Source organism: Silene latifolia, chromosome 4 (assembly GCF_048544455.1).
Source record: "Silene latifolia isolate original U9 population chromosome 4, ASM4854445v1, whole genome shotgun sequence".
Lineage (NCBI taxonomy): Eukaryota > Viridiplantae > Streptophyta > Magnoliopsida > Caryophyllales > Caryophyllaceae > Silene > Silene latifolia.
This window is the reverse complement of record NC_133529.1, coordinates 44,161,408-44,174,748: the sequence shown is the minus strand read 5'-3', so window position 1 is coordinate 44,174,748 and position 13,341 is coordinate 44,161,408.

Genomic DNA, 13,341 nt, shown 5'->3' with positions numbered 1-13,341 from the left:
AATAGAGTTAAGCATTTCAACTAGCGCAAAACACTTTGCCACCAACCAAGCTTTGAAATCTCTCTTTATTAGTGCAAAAACCCTTTGTCACTAATCAAGCCTTTTATTTCGGATTTTCATGGCTCTAAGCCTTATATTGAGTTGTGACTTAAACACTCTCATGTAAGTCATATGTTTATTACTTTCCAGGAGTAATCAACTTGAATCAAACAATTTCTTTGTAAGTTATAAGCTTTTTACTTTCTTAAAAGTAGCATGAATTCATCATTTTCAACAAGTGACGAATTTAACCTCTTAGGTTTTAAAGAAACAATGTCTCACACAAAACGTCTCATGTAGCCAAGAAAGACCGGTTTCTTGCGACATAACATTCTTTTAACATTCTTTGTGGCTCTTGAATAATTTCTCCCACTCTGTCTTCTAGAAATAAACTTGTATTTTAGAAAGACAGCTTCACGAGCCGCAAACCCGTCGTACTTGTGATAATTGAAAGGGAAAAATGAGCATTTGTTTCTTGTGAAAACTTACAAACATGGTACCTTACCATATCATATCTCATATGATTCGTTTTAGTTTTAGTGGAAAAATAATTTAGACAAAATGATAAAATCCCCAAAAGAATCAAGTAACTCAAAGTAACTTGATTGAAGTCCAAACCATATCGAATAGCGTTTAATTTCTTATCCAACCACACATTATCCCATAATGTATGTCAAGAGAGATTAACTTGTGATATTATATCACATTTCATTTGGCTTATATAAAAGTCTTCACTTTGATAATCCCATCACGACTAAATCGTGATTCCTTGAACTCTTTAAACTTCTTCAAAGATTTTTCTATTTACTTTATTAAGTGAACACATTAGCGTCAACTTAAATCGTTGGTAAAAGAAAATGATCAACCTATTTTGGATCAATGATTTACAACCTCGATCTCCTTTTCAACCAAAAGGCACAAGACATCTTGCTTTGAATACAAGATACGCATATACCATTAACAATCTAATGGTTTCAAGAGTACTCGATAACTCTTTGCGTTAATCATTCCAGAATTTAAGGTTTAATCTTGGGTTACCAATTTGAGTCTTGCATCATCTTCATGATATATCATTCTAGTTTGGTTTAGAATATAATTACCTTGATAATGGGCTAGCCATACATCAAATCGTGGTGTATAGGGTCACAAAAGTGAAAACCTCTTTTGTATCTTAACAAGTTTATATTCTTATTTAGAGTTTATGCACTTAATAGTCACAATTAAGTACAACTTTAAATCCAAAAACTAGATTGAGTACACAATTACTCTATCTCTCGACATTATTGTTGCTAGTCGTCATATTCTAATCATCTTATGTGTCGAATACAATGATGAAAACCTCCACTGGTTTCTAATATTGACGAAGTAGTACTAGCAAAATTTATGTTTACTCAAATAAACATTTAAAGAAGAAGATCCCATTAGATGTCCCACAACTAACTTGTTGATTCTTCAATAATTTGGGGTAGTTTTCTTTCTTGTGTCCAACATTTAAGACAATGGAAACTTTACTGATCGGGATTGATAGGTTTAGTATCGTCATTTCTCAATAACTTTACTTTTATTATTACCTTGTATCAATTCCATTATAATTTTTACTTCTTGAACCTCGTCCTCATCTTAACGGTTTAAGAGAATGCTCCCACTCATTTCAATGAGTCTTTGCTTTGAGAAGCAAAATTGAATTCATGAAGATTACTCTTCACTTGTTCGATTTAGTCTTAAAACTTTCATTGAAGTGGTTGCGTTATTTTGGTCAATTACGAATTCTGACAAATCTAATTACCAAAATAATTTATCGCTTCAAGGTACTTAATTCAATTAAGTATATGAAAAATAATCCATTGTAAGTAGATGTGTTAGTCAAGAATCAAAAACCTGTTTGATAATGAATAACTTTTATCTATACTCTTTACAAGAGATCCTTAGCAATGGTTCATTTGAGGTTTTTAGAAGCAAATTCATATTTGTCTTTAGTTACGATGTTTTGATGGAGTTTTGAATCGAAATGATATCGTATATGAATTGTGGTAAGGAAATAGAACAATATAATAACGGAATAGTGGAAAACATAACATTTATCGTTTTAATAATACTTGTAAATAACAAGTAAAGCATTTACATAGTGACCTCTACCCAACTATGATAAATGATTCCGAGATCCAAATTCATATTAACTTGGGCACGAGATAGCCGATGAAACCCTTATCAATATAACTCGGTGGACTAACTCTGTAATCGATTCTACTTTTAGAATTCTCAGTCGATAAAATTACTCTAATATTTATCTATAGCCCGGAACACATGCGACTACGGTCACGAATACTTCCGTTGAGCTCAATCCAAATTTCGAATAAATGTGTCCATGATCCAAATCCACATCAACTTGGGCACGGGATAGCCGATGAAACCCTCATCAACACGAATTCGGTGGATAGACATTTATCACCCACTTCCCCTACGTAACAAGGTTTTTACCCCGGGATGGCCGAGTGCACTCCCTCATGAAATAGGTTTTCATGGTTTCTACCTTTTGGTAAGGCTATGTCTCAATTGTTTATTTTTAGCGAGAGGTCATGTCAATTTATTATCTATCACGTTTTAAGTGAACTAAAGCGGTGAACTACGATAATTCTAATTGACACGGTCGATAAACTCGATAAAAAGACAATGCATGTTTTAGTTATGGCGATTTAGCGATGCATGCGACATATAGATAAAATGCAAAGCATAAATTAAATCCTAGTATGGCCTTCCTAAAATAGAAAATCTAATTAACTAGTACATATTCGGAAACCAACTCCATTGGTCCCTTCAACTTCGGTTTTTGGCACTCATCTCGAAGTAACACCGTCTTTATGTATCGCCTTCTTGAGTGACACCGTCTTCAAGGAACTCCGAAATAATTAAACTACATAACAAATTACATAATTTCCTATTATACATTTGTAATTAAAAATAAAAATAAATCTATTAAATTACAAAACGGTGATACGAGATCACAATAAATTACAACCGAATCGATATTCCCATACATTTCGGGTAATAGCACTTAAAAACTAAGGCCATACTAAGTAAAAATTACATAATTCAAAATTACATAAAATAAAATTATGACAATCATAAATAAAATGCAGCATTATAATATGTATGAACATGCCCAATTTTATGCCAAATCGCCTTTAAGGAGCCAATATCGTATATTACACGGTTTTTACGGATTTGCGTGATTCAACGTTTTATAATCACGATAATTACATAAATTCATATTTATGCACAAGTTAATTACCCTAACTTCTTAGGACTCAAAATTAGTCTTTACTAACTATTTGACTATAATTAACTTATATTACTTAAAATTGTTCATTAAAAGAACTCAAAATTACAATAAAATGTTATAAACTTCAAATAAATCACAAAAATTTCAAATAAATTCAAATTTTGAAATTTAAACTCATGAACATTCTGGATAAATACCATGACACTCATAATGTTCAAAAACTTAGGTTAAAAAATTCGAAAGTTATCGGGAAAAACAATGTTGCGGTTTATCAGATTTATCAATAAAAATCATAAAAACATGAGAAAAATTATATTCATCAACTTTTCAATTTTAGATCTGAAAAAAGATAATAAAATGCAACATGTGACGTTTTTCCTAAGTCATGGAGTATGTTTTAGCAATTTTTTCACTAATTAAGTCACTATTTATGCTATTTTTCATCAAAAATCCATAAATCATGCATGAAGACTTCATTATAGCCTATTATTTTACACACATCTTGTAAAATTGCATGTGACAACATACTAAATTTCTATGACCAGATTCGAAGTTTATCTCATATTAACCTATTTTTCATTTAAATTCGATTTTTATCATGAAAAATCCATTTTTCGAGCATAAGAACTCCAAAAATTTTGAAAATTTCCAGATCAACTAAAAATAATATATGTGAAAACATATCCAAACACCACTGGAAAATTCGAAGTTTAGCTAATTTTCGTCCAAAAATGACATTTTTATCATAAAAATCACATTTTAATGCCAATATTATATAAAATGAACAATAAAATCCATAAATTAACCAAAATATCCTAAATACATTTTAGGATCAGAAACTTTAACATGCAAAATTAATTTCGTGATATATCATAATAACACAAAATTACAAGTTTTATATGTTAATCGTATAACTCGGAAAAACTTAACCGATTTGCATGCAAACAACCTTGTGCTCTGATACCACTTGTTAGAAATCTATATCTCATTACTTAACATATTATTATATGTTTCAAATTTATTTAGTCATAAAATAAATTGCTAATCTTATGCATGCAAACTTTAATAAAAGAGATGGAAAAATCTATTTCTCACCATCAAAATTTCGGCTATTTGGGCACCAACAAGATCTCCTTCTTGTTAGTTCTTGAGCTTTATAATATTGGATGAACAAGATTCAAGTATATAATCCCTCCCAAAAGCATATACCCAAGGAATACATCTTAAAGACTAAAATAATATGATCTAGTATTAAGATTAGTCTACTTAAAAATTGACACAAAATATTAATTTGGCTCTTGAAATTTCGGTTCAAGAGGTAGTGTATTTGTAAGTTTATTTCTCTAGAATTATCATAAATTGTAGAGAGTATACATTTTCTTACTCTAGAAAATTATTAGGTGAAAAGAATGAATAATGTTATGGAAGAGAAAAACTCTTCTCTCTTTTCTTGTGGGATGGCCGAAAAAATGCCTTCGGTAGCATGCCCAATGCATTTCATTTTTGCTCTTCACAAGAGGCTAGGCATGCAACTCTAGGGTTATCATTGTGTTTTTGAATAAAATAAATTAAACAACACAAACCCTTAATGCCCTTCTTATTTTCGGTTACCATGTAAAATGGTAGTCCACATTATCTTTGTCATTTGTCAATTTTGTCATGTGTCACATGTTACATGACATGTTACAATGCAATGTATTTTTATCATATTAAAAATCAACATACTCATAAAATATGTCATTTACAAAATCGACTAGTAATTCGTAATTACTCGTACCAAAAGTGTTTCCAAATTATAAACTACAACATTCTGTATTTATAATAATTTATTCATTCCGTTTTAATTGTTTCTGTAAACAATAATTTCATCTAAGTAATAAAACAATTCGATTACTTAGACCGTGTCTCATTTAATCATATTACAATAAGATACGTTAATTATACTCACAAAATCATCCGTCAATTTTAAGCAATTTAATTAACTCGTATCGGTATACGATTAATTAAATAATCAATTAAGAGTATTTCCCTATAGGTATGACCTAAGGGGATCAACTGATCACCACCGTCGCACGACAGTAATGTCAAACTCTAGTCAGCCAATCATTACCGATATGTGTTGACCAGTTGACTGTAAAATATTACATCCCACATGTATTCTTAAAATGAGATTTAAACATGTGATCATCATGATCAACAGTTGTGATCGCATTATTGTCGGAGGACACATATTCCAACACAAACGACTGACCATACAAAAAGGATCTAGTACAGACATCTATCATACAGACACTGACCTAAAACAACGAACTGGGGGCTATCTGCCACCTACCGAACTAAGCACTCCCTATCCTTCCAATCGGAAAAGAAAAGGAACAACACGGGAAACAGAGGAGTAACAACGGAAGCAGAGGTGGTTACCATGACGGTAATACCTCGTTCCTACTCCATGACAAAAAGGAAAATGATGCCTGGCAGATTTTGGATGACATGACAATCGGGGATCGTAACTCAGCCTGTCGTCCCGACGTTGACCTCCAATCATCAGAATTCGGCGACAAAAAGGAGCTGTCACATCGGACGCTACCCCGATGTTGAACCCCAATCGTCAGAATTCAATAATGATCAAAGACGGCAGCGTGCGATAACGCACCCGTCTTGAACCCCACTCATCAGACATTCAAACCTCTACAGACGATAGCCGACGATCGATGCCCGATCATTGGCCGGGCAAAGGCTGCCAGGGAGAAACACAACCAAGCCTGTAACAAAAAACAGTCGTCTCCTCCTCCTCCAGGGTCATCCTCGTCCTCCGAAGTCTCAACAATAGACCCAGCAGGTCCCGAACACTCCCCTGCAATCAAAGAACGTTAGCCAAAATTTCGGCATTACAACGGCACAAAACGGACCAATCCAAAAAAACCTGCAAAACAAAACAAGGGCAATCCCGCCCGAACCCAACCATACAAAATAATCCACAAAAACCGCACAAAAAATGATTCGCCCTTCTTTTCAAGCAAAAGACGAGTCAAAAAAACAACAACAACAACAACAACAACGGCACCTCTAGACCCACACAAGGTCCGCCAACAACCAAAAAGTGTTCCCAACACAACGGGGTATTCCCACAACTCAAAAAAGGAAGTTTTGCGCCAATTCGAGCAGAAACAGGTCAAAATTTCAAAATACGACCACGACAAAGCAACATGATTTTACCACGTCTCAAAGCGACATAAACTACCAATAAGGTCCATTTCAAAGCAACCTGACTCAATTTGAGCTCAAACAGATGCTTATTTTGTCAGACATAAGACCGTCGCAAAAAGCAAAAATTCCAATTTTGCCCACGATACCCGACAAAGGTTCAAAGTGGCAGACACGGTCTACCCCGACTACAATAAAACCTAGTGGGGCAAACAACTCAAGCAAACAAACTTGACATTGTGAAATGAGACGGTTTCCTCGTCTCATTCACGTTTTTCAAGCATAGGGAGCGGGAACGGGGACCAAAATACAAACTAAAAGCACCCCTATACTCCTAAACAGGCTTCTAACCTAATGCAATCATCAAATCCTCTTGAATCCATTTGAATTTGTTTCTCTTTTTGTTGATTGAATTCGGGCGAAAGCAAACGAGAGACCCAACAATGGCAATTTTTCTGGTTTGTCGCGTGTTTGGGAGGAAGACGAAATGATGAATGGGGAGCTTCCCATTCTCGCGTCTTTTTACAGAAAAATAGGGAAGCTCCCTTCCTTCGCAGCTCTGCTCGCGCGTCAATGAGGCGCTCCCTGACTCATTCAGCGAAATTTCGGGCTTTGGCCCAATTTCCCACACAAACTATCAAATTTCAAACGACGGCAATTAAAACCGTCATTTCAAAAATAATAGTGAAATTCAAAATTCACTATTTCTTCCAATTTCAAACGATGGCAATTAAAACCGTCATTTCAAAAAAAAAATAGTGAAATTCGAAATTCACTATTTCTTCAAATTTCAAACGACGGCAATTAAAACCGTCATTTCAAAAAATAATGGTGAAATTTAAAATTCACTATTTCTTCAAATTTCAAACGACGGCGATTAAAACCGTCATTTCAAAAAATAATGGTGAAATTCAAAATTCACTATTTCTTCAAGCTTCAAACGACGGCAATTAAAACCGTCATTTTAAAAAATAATGGTGAAATTCAAAATTCACTATTTCTTCAAATTTCAAACGACGGCAATTAAAACCATCATTTCAAAAAATAATGGTGAAATTCAAAATTCACTATTTCTTCAAATTTCAAACGACGGCAATATTGCCGTCATTTCAAAAAATAATAGTGAAATTCAAAGTTCACTATTTCTTAAAATTTCAAACGACGGCAATTAAAACCGTCATTTCAAAACAATAGTAGTGAAATTCAAAATTCACTATTTCCTCAAATTTCAGGCGACGGCAATCTCTCCTCGAGATTCAAAAATCGCTGCCGACCCTGGGAGATAGGCTCATGAACCTATCCCTTTTCGGCACCACAAACAAACACCAAGATTCCCCAACCGGATATCAGAGGCTTCCTCACGAAGCCCGCTAATTCAAACAAACTTCCCGAAACAAGCCCATCCAACGCGGCTATTTCCACGGTCGATCAATTGACCCTTGTACATGGCCGGTGGGCCTTACAAATGCACATGGCTGGCGGGCCTTACAAACGCATATGGCTGGCGAGCCTTACAATGCGCATGGCTGGCGAGTCTTACAACGCACCGTAGCTGGCGAGCCTGATGTGAACATTATTTGCGCACATTTAGTCCCCTAATTGAGCCTATTTTGCATACTAATATAGCATTTCATGGCGATTTTATCCGTCTAAACCTTCCTATTTGCTTTTCTATCGCATTTCATATGTTTTGTAGAAAAGGAGATAATAAGGCGGAATTTCCCGTCTTTCGTGCATATTTGGAAGCTACTTGACGATACTAGATGGACTAGTATGAAGAGGAAGCAAGGACTAAAGATCAATCCCACAAGAATAAAACGGAAGTGAGCAAAAGGGAAGAAAAGAAGAAGTATCATTGCTGAAGAACAATCCGAGCGGATTGTCTACAATCCGCCCGTCTCCTCACAAAATAATCCGAGCGGATTCCCTCAAAGACGCTCGGATTGCCCCACCAGAATCCGCCCGGATTCCATTGATTCCGCTCGTCTTCCATCACCAGAATCCGCCCGTCCCGACCCCAATACGCACGGATTTCTTCACAGCATAACTTCGTCTTCTCCAAGCTACAAAGAAAGAAGCCCTTCCTTCGAAAAATATCGGAGTCTCCCTGTTCCATTTAAAAAGTGTAATTACTAGTTTAGCCCTTAGTTAACCCTAATACATCCACCTAATTTCTACTATAAATACCCCACTTGTAAATAATCAAAGGGGACCTCTTACCAAGCTTTCTTAGATTAGATTAGGAGTAGATTAGATAGATTACTCTTGAATCTTTGCAGAAATTACACATTAATCTTTCCATAATTATTATTATTCAAGTTTATTATTGGGTAATTGAAGATTATTGGGTTATTATTGGGAGATTGACAACCTTCCATCGATCATCAAGTTCTTCTATTATTCTTTGCTTTATTATTTGGATCATCTTAAGTTGGTATAATTTCTTTACTCTTTAATCTTTATTGTTTATTTCTTCATTCTATTATCATGTTTATACTTGTTGTGATGATTGACACCATTAATGACATGTTTTCCATGATAATGAGTGAGTAGTTTCTTTAGCTAGGATTAGTGGGTAATTAGGGGAAACAAACATGGGATTGATTCATGCTTAATCTAATATGTTCACATGATTAAATTGCTTGCTTGTTGTGATGTCAACTTTATGCACATGTTATGTTTGATGAAATGCTAAGCCTATGAATCCTTGCATTTTCACCATCTCTTATCTACCCAACTTGACTTGTAAGATATAAACCAACTCGAGTCTTGTTAGACCATGCATAGAAGTTGATTAGGAGGAAAGTAAGTCGACTTGTAGGTGTTGTACAATCTAATCGATTCGGCTCTGGGACCCAACTCTTCCTAAGAACCGTAAGATATAACCCAACTCGGTTTCTCTACAACATTAATTGCTCGCAACTTTGTAAATATGTTTGTATGATCAACACCATGAATCCCCCATGACCCCATAATATCCTAGCACTTTTAATCAATTGTTTACATTCTTCCTTTTATTATTTGCTTTACTTTATTGTTTGCATTAGTCTAGATACAACTACAAACCCAAATCAATCGTGACACTAGCATAAATTGAGATAGATAGACTTAGAACCCAAAGCACACCGTCCCATGGATCGACCTCGACTTACCGCTAACTAGTTGTTTGTTGAGTATTATAAATGTGTTTGATTGGATGAGTGACGACATCGACCATATCAAAATGGCGCCGTTGCCGGGGATGGTGCTATGTGATTAAGTTCTTACTTGTTTGTCTATTTTGATTGTGCTTTCACCTTGAGGAACTTGTTCCCCAAGGATTGTTCTTACCGTCTTTGTGTAGTTTCCATGCTTGTAGTTGTTTCTTTATCTTGGTTATAATGATGACCCAAGACTTGACATATGGAGTATGTGGTGGATCTTTTGAGTATGACTATGGGTATGGGGAGTTTGAGGAGCAAGTCAACACAAACCTACCTTATTATTTGTACAACGAAAATCCTAACCACTACCCCAATTTTTCCCACCAAAATCACCACACCCAATACCAACAACAACCACCCACCCAATATCCATTTCACAATGAGCTTCAATTGCCACAATACAACCACTTTCACACTTACCCACAACAAAAAGATGAACCCATCCAAAACATGATTCTCCAAATGATGGGAGATCAACAAAACTTCTTCAAACGAATGCTAGAAGAGAGCCAAAAAGAAGATAATGTTCTTAAAAACATTGTTATCCAAAGAGAGGAATTGAGGATTCAAATTGCCCAATTAAAAGAAATCACTCACCACCGTTCTTTGGACATTGAGCATAAATGCGAATTTGAAGTAGTGACCTTTGACATGGAAGATGAGAAGTGGGAGGAGCCAAGTCCCTTGAGCTCTTGCGACTATGAAAGTGTTGTGTTCGATGAAGAAGACATGAGGTTGAGCAAACCAAATACTCTTAACCTTTGTGAGTATGAGGGTGTGTCTTTTGATATGAACGTTGAGGTGTTGGAAAAAGAGTTACATGAAGCCCACATTTATGATTCACATGAAGATAGCAACAATGATGATGAACCTAGAGGAGGGACTCACAATATCACCTTGCTTGAGGAGCCTATCCTTGAGGCATTTGAGATACCCTATCATGAAGAAGAACGTCCTTCCTTTATTCTTCATGAAGACCACTTGGCACCTATCTTGGAGCCAATGATCATTGAAGAGGATATGGTAGACCTTCTTCAAAAGGCCAAAGTCTCTTACAAGAACTACTTGGTGAAAAAGATCAAGGAGAAAATTGCTCGTGAGGCTACTTGTGAAGATTTGGCACCCACAATCTCAACTCCTATGGTATCCAATCATCAAAGTTATGAAAATTCTCCTTCTACCTTGGAAGGATTGAAAAATCAAAATGCTATCATCATCACCAAAATTGAAGAAGAAGTTGGTAAATGGAAATCCACGGATGAAAATGAACCACACTTCATGCTTAATGTTGACAAGAATCATGAGGTTACCTATTTGAAGCATCGGGAAAGCTCTAGCACTAAGGAGAAGACAAGGAAAAGAACATTCTACAAACCTCCTTGGCCAAATTTCATATTCAAATTGAGCAACCCATACTTGTGCTTATTTGGAGCTTGTTCACAAGCCTTTGATCTTTTATTAAGAGCTTTGAGCTCTATGGATAAGAGTTTCTACGATTTGAACTAGTTTGGTGGAGTCCTATCTCAAACCACCATTTGTAAGATATTTCTTGAACCCCTTTACTTTGTATAATATTGTACATTTCCATTTTCATTTAATTTCTTGCATGAGAGAGAAGAGAGAGAGAGTCATCTTACATGTTTCATGAGTAAATTTCAGAAAAAGATAAGGAAAAAAGAGAAAATCGGTGAAAAGGGGTGCGTTGTTTCATAAAAAAAGGAAGAAAAAGAAGGAAAAGACCAGAAGACGTCCGGATCAAGAAGAGGACGCCCGACCAAGACCCGCGGAAAAGAAAAAGGCTAACACTGAAGAAGAATTCGTGCGGATTCGAGCAAATCCGCCCGTCCTGGACAATACGTCCGTCTTCTTCACGGGACGCCCGTCCAGTGTGTCATCCAGAAGCAAGATTTTAAGCTGTGAAAGAATCCGTGCGGATTGTCGACAATCCGCCCGTCCCGATCAAGCCGCGCGTCCTGGGCACAGTACGCCCGACTTTTCCCTCTTCTCAGCCGAGGAAGTTTGCTGTGTTTGAATCCGAGCGGATTCTAGCAAAGACGCCCGTCTTCTTCCTCGACAATCCGCCCGTCCCGACTAAAATCCGCTCGGATTGTTCTGTTCCTTCAGATAAAACGGGTCCGACCCAACCTTATCCGTTCGGATTCCCTACTCCTTCTATATAATCACCCGCTTTCTCCCTCATTTCCTCACCTTACCAAACCCTAAAACACTCACATCAATCCTCAAAATCACCATCCCATCCTCAAAAACACCCCCATCATAAACCTCCAAATGGCACCATTGACAAACACTAAGGGAAAGGCCAAGAAATTGGTTGAATCATTCGGGAAGAAGCGCAAGGGATCAACCTCTTCAACACCACGAGAGGTGGTACTACCAAGGGGCTTCCAACCCTTAATGAGGGGAGGCATTGAACAACTCAACCACTTTCAAGAGGTGCTCTTTCAATCCGACGACCACCGCCAAAAATTTGTCGAGCTACTAGGTAAGAAGTACGAACCTACTCAATTTGTAGACACTAGGGTGTTGGAAATCCTTACGATAAGGTACCCTACCGAGATGTTCTTTAATGCCCATGAAGAGACTTACCTTAGTCTCACCCTTGAATTCTTGAGTAGCCTTCGCATTGTGGCAGATACCCACAACAATGTGGGCATGGAGTTTAGGTTATGCAACCTAGACCATGTTCTTTCTCTTGAGGAATTTGCCTATGTTTTCGGTCTTGAAGTACCCATCGACTATACCGAAAAGCCTGACAATTTTGGGGTGGACTTTCTTTGGAAGGCTATCTCCGGGAGGGACTTTACCCATATTAAGCGTTGCTACACCTTTGCCATCCAACATCCGGTGATTCGATTCACCGAACGCTTTGTAGCCGGTTGCATCAATGGGAGGTACGAACAAGATAGGTGTACTCTCATCGACTTAACTTTTCTTGAGTCCTATTTGAATGTTCGAGCGGTGAGGCGTTATAACTTCAATACGCCACTTGAGATACTTACTAGGTTCCATGATTTTGCTCAAGGGACCACCTAACTCAAAACCTTCGTGATGGGAGGTCTAATTACCACCGGCTGGGAATGCATGCAAACTTCAAATTTCACAAAAACTTACAGGGACTTCCCAGCCGGTTGGTGGACCGGCTGCCGGCCCACCGGCTGGAAATACGGCTAACATCAAAATTCCATAAAACTTACAGAGAACTCCCAGCCGGTTGGTGGACCGGCTGCCGGGCCACCGGCTGGGAATACAGGCTTACTAAAATGCGTCAAAAACTTACAGGAACCTCCCAGCCGGTTGGTGGACCGGCTACCGGCCCACCGGCTGGGAGCACACTTACACGAGATTGACTCAAATCGACTTCCAAACCATTTGAAACCAACCAAAAATCGTTTCCCATCAAATGTTTACGTATCCTAGCATGATTCTAACTCGGAAAAACAACATATTTGAGCATAAAATTGGCAATTTAGGATTTAAAAGATAAAGCATGAGATTTTCACTCAAACATGTGAGAATTTGCGAACAAGCATGTTATTCAACATCCAATTTAGCACAAATCATGGAAGATACAACCTATAACATTCATATGAGATT